At 44.2% G+C, this 8010-nt stretch overlaps 1 protein-coding gene across 2 annotated transcripts in view; it reads right to left on the minus strand.

Annotated features, from left to right (window-relative positions):
- The window catches only part of ASB18 (ankyrin repeat and SOCS box containing 18), a 67213-nt gene that overhangs the window by 49582 nt on the left and 9621 nt on the right, over positions 1-8010 (minus strand). The window lies entirely within an intron of this gene.

Genomic DNA, 8010 nt, shown 5'->3' on the forward strand with positions numbered 1-8010 from the left:
GTGTGTGTGTGTGTGTGTGTGTGTGTGTGTGTGTGTGTGTGTGTGTACATGTGCATGTGTGTGGGGGCATTAGCCTTCCTGAAGCATCTGCCCAGCACTTCCAACAAAGCTCATCCCTCTTCCTCATAACAATCCTTCACATACCCAAATACAATGACCATGTTTCCCCTTCCTTTTGTTAAACCAAACCAAATAGGACGAAAGACAAGCCAATTCCTTATTTTAATAAATGTAGATTTACATTCACGTGGCTTGAATAAACATCTTCGATTAAGGAGAGGCCACTAGATGGCATAGTGGGCTGAGTACTGAATTTAGAGTGAGGAAGACCTGAGTTCAAATCCTACCTTATACACTTAACTAGCTGTATAATCCTGGGCAAATCAGATGTTTCAGCATCAGTTTCTTTATCTGTGAAACTAATAATAAATGAAATACCAATAGCATTTACTTTACAAGGCTGTTGTGAGGATCAAATGAAAGAATCTTTATAAAGCTGATTGCAAGTCTTAAAGCACTTTTTAAGGAACCTGTGCCCCTGCATCCTGCTCAGCTCAGCCTGTGCTGCCCCTTGCCTTGCATCTAGGACTTCTCCCATCATCCCAGCCTCTGCGATCATATACAATCAGACCTTATTGAATAAGGACGGTTTTACACAGCACTACATCTTCATTATTCCATTTGATTCCAGGCCACTCTTTTGGAGAATGGGGTCATAGGCGAAGAGAGGTTGGCATGGCTTCTGCTAGATCACACAGACAGTGAGAAGCAAAGCGAGGACTTCTGAATCCCAATCTGGAGATGAGAAATCCCAGGCTCTCTGTCCCACATCCTCAGAGGATCATTATTTTCCTTAGCCTGGAAGGGCCACATCCCCTGGGAATCCGCGCTGGCCACCCCAGCCCATGTTGCTCTGCATTTTCTCCAGCTCCTTCCCGCATGATCTAACATACAATTCACACTTTCTTGCCCTCTCGCTCTTTCACCAATTATTTCACATTTTTTTTATGTCCCCAACTGGGCTGCTGGTCTTGGACACAAAAATCCCATCTTTTTAGCTTTAATATTCTCTTGGAGGTTTCAGGGCAATAAAAATTTCAGGAAACCCAAAGGATAATGGAAGGAAACAAGCTTGGGTACAAGCAAGCTGTCTCACCTTAGTCATGATGACTTGTGAGTGAGAAGTCTTGTAAAGGATGTCTTGTAAAGGTCAAGCAAGAATCTTTGGAAATCTCAAAGCTCCTCGCAGATGTTAGAATGTTAAGCCCCCTCCTCCCTCTCTAGTTAAATAAGGGATATTCTCTAGGAAGTATATCATCAGAAAAGAAGGTAAAGAGGGAGGGATGAGGAATGGACAGTTTTAGGGACATACTGGTGTCCTCAAAAGGTATAAGACCCAGAGGAAGGATTCCAGGACATTAGATAGCTCTGTGAAGGATATAGCAGTCAATCAATCAAGCTACAAACATGTATTAAGTATTTACTAAGTTCTAGGCACTGGAAGAGAAATCAAACAGTCCCTGCCCTCAAGGTGCTTATAGTCTGGGTGAAACAGCAAAGTAAACACTTGGATAAGACCAGTGCAAGACAACACACAAAGGCATAGATGGATGGAGACCAGTTTTCAGTGAGATCCTGGGTTCACTGAAGCGTCCAAACACAAAAATCTTCCCAACTAGGCTATAACTAGGTTATTCTTGGCAGCACCTAATACAGCAAGAAGTAGTGGGGTGGAAAGAGTAATGAATTTGCACATGAAGGACTTGGGTTCAAATCTGGCTTCTGCTACTGCTACCTGAGCGACCTTGGAAACTTTCTGGGCCTCAGTTTCTTCATTTGAAAAGAGATGTACTTAACCCCAATTGCCCTACCTTCCCCCCTCCAAAAAGCCAAAAAAAAAAAAAGAGATGGATATGCACTAGATCGACTTTATGGTCCAGGTGGGATCTTAGATGACTTAGGACTGGTGGACTCCCCCAATAGCATTTACTTGGCTTCATGTTCAACAGGGCTGTGTGGCCAGTGTCATTTGTCTGAAGCTGGTATCTGACCCTAGTCCAGGTGGTGAATGGAACACTGGTGTCTGAGAACAAGGAGTGCCTGCCTTGCCCCTCTCCACTGTCCCACTCAGGAGTGTGATATTGCATTGGTGGTGTTTCCTGCCACTGATGTGATGAATGCCCAGCTCCCTCCAACAGCTACCATGGATGAACTGGGCTGGCATTCCCTACGATGACCCAGACAAGCTTCTTGGAATGAGATGAACGCAGAATGGTTTCAGTATTACCTCACACTGCCTGTCAGCTTCCATGATACCAGGCCCCAAGGGCTAAGTGGCAGAATATTGTTGCTTTCTTTTCTCCTAGAAAAATGGGGAGAAGAATCCTTTATCCTGGCGAGTATCGAGCAAGGGCTTCATTTCAACCTGGGGTAACACATGCTTCTTCCAAGGACTAGTTAGAGGGTTCCTCTCCCCACTGTCAATCTGGAATTTGAACCCTCGTGACCCCCACGTGGCACTTCATGTTGCAGGTCTTATTGGTGCTGGGTCCCCTCTGTTTGTGGAAAGATCTGGGAGCTGGGCTGGAGTGAACGTCTTGTTTTTATGAGTTGCCCCAGCTTTCTAGGGGCTTCCTTTGTCTTGTCCACACCTCTGCTCCCCTCCATCCTTCCTCTTTTTTCAATTTCTAAAGAAAAAAATACTTGATTTTTTGAATGGATAGTAGGCAGCCATAGGACACACACAGATAATCACACAGACTGAGAATCACAACAGGCACAATGCACACACAAACACATATGTAATCACACAACCATAAGCATACACACAAGAGATAAACAACATGACATAGAAACACACAATCAAATACATATGAACACACAAAACACAAGAATAAAATGCAATGTGAAATCATACAATACAAACCACAGCTACATGTCACACATAAAACAAACACATATATGTGCAAACATGTCCAAAAACACATACAAAACACACAGAAACATAACGTACACACACCAACAAATGCATGTGAACAAGCACCTATGATAAACAACTATAACATAAAACCAGACTCCTCAAAATCCCCCACAGACACATGTTCAACATATACACACAAACACAAGTGCGCAAAATACACGTGTATGACACACACATAAAGCAGACACACATATGTGCAAAACATGTCCACAAATAAATATAAAACAAATACACACAGACACAAGCACACACAATACACATGCATGACACCCACATAAAACCTATACATGGAAACACACGTACACAAACACAAAATGCACATGACAAACACAAACACACAGGAAAGAACAATTACAATATATAATTGTACACTTCTAAATCACACACACAAAACACATATATAGGGAACATGTATGCACAGAAACATGCACATACATATAAACCATGTACATATAGGAAAACATAGAAAATGCACACATTATGAAAACAAATACACAAAACACACACTTGCACTTAAAACTTCCCTAGAAACACACATAGAATGATACACAAAGAAACACAGACATGACACACATGGACCTGTGTAAACACACACAAAGCCATGCACAATCATGCCCACACATACACAGCCATGCAAACATTAGCCACACACACACAGCCACCCCAGGACTAGCCACACACACATTAATCTCGAAGATATGAAAGTATCTTAACCCTCCTCCTGAATACCAATGTTTGTGCCGCACACCTCATTTAACAGAACATTAAAACGTTTTACTTCCTTCGATCAAATGAATCTATTAATAATGACTCAGATTGTCTGCTCTGATTTCACATTATTAGGAGAACTCATTGGCATCCTGTGGCAGAGCGTGCTCACTCCCCCCACACCCTCCAGTCCTGCAGCTGCTGATGTCTCCAGTACAGACAAAGCCTGATGCTCAGACCTCAGCATCTTTATTGCTCTCTTGTCTATAGACCTCAGACTGTGCAGTGGGTCAGCTCCATAGAACATGTGTACCCTAGGGAGCTATTCCCATCGTTGACAATGGAAATGCCACTGGCTCTGCTTATGATGCCCACTTGTGGTCATCTGGGATGGAGTCCTCCAACCAAGGTCTGCTCTGACCTTGAACAGTGCCTTGAGGGGCAAGCCAGAAATGCAGAAGTGATATGGTGGGTCCTTCTTGGTTGGAAGGCTCTGAGTGCCAGACCTTGTGTACGGCCATCCCCAGGCTAGCCACAAACCTTTCAAGAGTAATTGCTAGCTGCAAAGGGGTTGCTATCTGCCCAGGTGCATGGCCTACCCACACTGACCAGACCACAGAGTCTTGGAGGTTCCGAGGAACTGCCCCCTGCACATATCCCTCTCAACATCAGGTGTGAGGACTCTCGCTGCCACAGCTCTTCATAATGGACAAAAAGCTCTTCAATATTCATTGTGTGTGTTAGCTCCATGTGGTACTGTAGAAAGCTGGTGTCAGAGGACCTAGGTTCAAGTTTGGGCTTTGTCTCTAAACTTCTATGGGTTGCACTTTTCCCTATAAAATAGGAGAGTTAAGAGTTAAACTTGATGATTAGGCAGCTAGGGGGCACCATACTGTACAGAGCACCAGGAATCAGGAAGATCTGAGTTCAAATCCAGCCTCAGACACTTATTAGCTATATGACTTTGAGCAAGTCACTTAAGTTCTGTCTGCCTCGGTTTCCACAACTGTAAAATGAGCTGGAGAATGAAATGGCAGCTCATTCCAGTATCTTTGCCATGAAAACCACAGATGGGATCACAAAGAGTCAGACACAATGGAAATGACTGAACAACAAGATGACTAGATGCCTAGAGGAGGTTCCCACAGCTTGAAATTTATGCAGTTATCACTTCCCTGACCAATGAATCAATTAATCAACACGGATTTAATAGGTACCTACTGTGTGCCTAGCAGCAAGCTAAAATCCAGGGATGCACAGAGAAGGAAAACCTCCCCTCCCTTGAGGAGCTGACTGGGTCCAGGACTGAGTCAGAACTCTCTTAAGGAATCGTCAAGCTGCATATGGCTTCCATATCACATCGTTGACATGTTTTCAGCTTGAAGTCCATTAAAACCTCAGATCTTTTTCAGATTGCTATCAAGTCATGCCTCCTCCATGTTCTGCTTAAGTCGATTTTTGAATCCATCTTACACAGACATTTTTATCCCTATAAAATTTCATCTGGCCAGATTCAGCCCAAATTGTCTAACCAATCATAGTGTTTTTTGTTTTCCTATTTTTTGTACCCTCACACTGTCATCCAGTCTTTCAGCATTCCTTCCTAGCTTTGGGTCACTGCAGGGCTAAGAAGGGTGCCATCCTCTGCCTTAATTTGGCACCAATAAAAACTAGAGGACAGGAGATCACTAAGGGGCCAGTTTGGGCTCAAGTTCAGAAAAGCGTCCTGATCCAGAGCTGTCCTGGGGGGTGTGGGCTGCCTTCTGCGATTGTGAACTCCCCCTCCCTGCCCGTCTCCCAGAGGAGGCTGGATGACCCTTTGTCAGAGAAGCTGAAGAGAGCATTCTGTTTACATACATGTTGCACAAGAGGCCACCGAGCCCATGCTGGGATACTGTGATCCGTGTCGTGAAGGAGCTGAAGGAGTCCCAGGATGGAGAGAGCAACCGTTATCACTTCATAGTCTGCACTCCAATATCCTGATTTGGGTCCCACAGCCGATTGGCGTCAGGGAAGGACGATGCAACCCTAGCAACTTCCTTGTCCAGAGTGACCACAGTTCCAGCAGCGAAGTGGCCATCTCACACCGTCCCAGTCCCAAGTGCCTTATTCATGGGACAAACAGCCTCCCAGAAATGTCCCGGGGACAGCAAATGAATCCCATGATTCTCGGGGTTGGGAGGCCCTTTTGGCCCCTCCAGCCAGTTCTTTGGAACCATTTCTCCCTAAATGAATTAACAATATTCAAAGGTAATCTGCTGTTATTGCCGGGAAGTGTATTCCTAATAAATCCCACTTGATCTGGGCAAATCAGTTCAGGCGGCGCATAATTGAGTCTGCTCGCAAGGACTTGAGCAAGAATTCCGCAATCAGCGTTAATTAAGGAGATGGGACAATAATTCCTGCATAATTTCGGAGCTTTTCCTGGCTTGTGAATCACGGTAATAAGGGCAATGCTCAGGCTGGTGCTGGGCTGCTGTCATTAGAGGCTGATTTATAAGCACTTAGGAGGCTCTAATTTCCTTGAGCTCGGAGCAGGGTCTCCCGACCCCCAATCCCCTCCTAGAGAGGGGGCTTCAAACACAGAGAGTCGGGAAGGGGTGGGGGAGAGCACACAGGGTGCCATCTCTGTCACTCACTCCTCTCATAATGGATTTGGAGCAAAGGTTTAATCCCACCGGCAGGCAAGTGCCACTGTACCTGGGGTCTCTCCCATGTAAAATGAGGGAGATGGCAGGAAATGATCTTAGGGCCTTTCCAGCTCTAAATCTCTGGTTACATGATCCAGCACAGATTCCTGATTTTACAGAAGTGGAGACCAAGGCTCAGAGGGGCTGTTTCTTACCTGAAATTCCAGAGTTTTAAAGTAGTAGAGTCAAGATTTGAACCCAAGTCCTTTGATTCAATATTCTCTCTAGGGAACCAAACTTTCCCCCTTAATTTCTTCCTCTACTGTTCACTCCTCAGTTTTTTTAAATGCCTTTGGCATGCAGGATCAGCTTCATGAAGACCACAGACAGAAAACAAGGCCAACAACATCTAAGGAAAAAGACAAGCCCTCCTGTTTCTGACAACTTTTCCACAGGAACATCTGCACTCATAGACTAATACTTTTGCTCCATAAGCATTTATGAAGCACCTAGCATTTACCAAGGATTGTACTAGTCATTAGATAAAGACATTAATGGAACAGCTTTCAAGGACCTCCAGGAGAGAAACAACACATATGTGTATGCACACTATAGAAACATGCAAAGTAATTGGGAGGGGAGCCCTAGTCAGTTATCAGTCAGTCAGTCAACAAGCATTTAGTGAGTGTCATCTATTATGCACCCCAGGCACTTTGGATTCAAAGACAAAACCACCCTGGACCTCAAGGAGCTTCTATTCTATTGGGAGGAAGCAGTGCTTATGTGAATGAATAGATGCAGGATGTACACAAAGTAGAAACAAAGTAATTGGGAGGGGATTTTATGTATAGAGTGCTTAGCATCGACCTGGCACACAGTAAAAGCTTAATAATGAGCTCCATTCCCTTATCGTCAACTATCTATTGGCCTCTTCCATTTGTATGCTCCACAGGTACCTCCAACTCAATGAGCTGAAAGTGGTAGACCTCTTCCCTTCTCCCTCTTCAAGCTTTCCTGTTCCTAATTAAGGTCTCACTATCCTTCTGCTCAAAAAGAGTCACAATCTCAGTCATTGTAGGGTCTCCTGGAGTAAAAAAGAGCTGGGTTCAAATCCTGTTTCTCAGTCACTTATTAGCATGAGGCACTGGCCAAGTCACTTAACTTTTCTTGGCCTCAGTTTTCTCCTCTGTAAGATGGGGATAATAATAACATTTACCTAACAGCGTTGTTTTTTTAGGATTATATGAAATAGTCCAGGTAAAGTGCTTTGCAAACCTTAACATGTTATCTTAAATGTGAACATTTCTCATTGTCTTGTCCATTCCAGCTCCACACCATATATATCTTGTATCTGTCCATTTCTCCTTACTTACAGGGTCATCACTCTAGGTTAGACCCTTGTCACTTGTCATCTGGACTATTTCAATAGCATCCTAATTGGTTTCTTTGCTTTTAGTCTTCTCCCCTCTCCATCTCATCTTTCACACAGCTGCCAATATAATCTTTCTAATTTTCATATCAGTCAAGGTCACTCTCCTGTTCGAAGACCTCAAATGGCTGCCATTGCTTGTCTTTTCCCATTCCCCAATTCTAAACTGGGATCTTCTCAACATCTTCTCTCATGAGCTAGCAAGCTAGCGCTCTCTCTCTCTCTCTCTCTCTCTCTCTCTCTCTCTCTCTCTCTCTCTCTCT

This window comes from Petaurus breviceps, unplaced genomic scaffold (genome assembly GCF_028583685.1).
Source record: "Petaurus breviceps papuanus isolate PSGF00001 unplaced genomic scaffold, PetGlider_PUasm1.0 567, whole genome shotgun sequence".
NCBI lineage: Eukaryota > Metazoa > Chordata > Mammalia > Diprotodontia > Petauridae > Petaurus > Petaurus breviceps.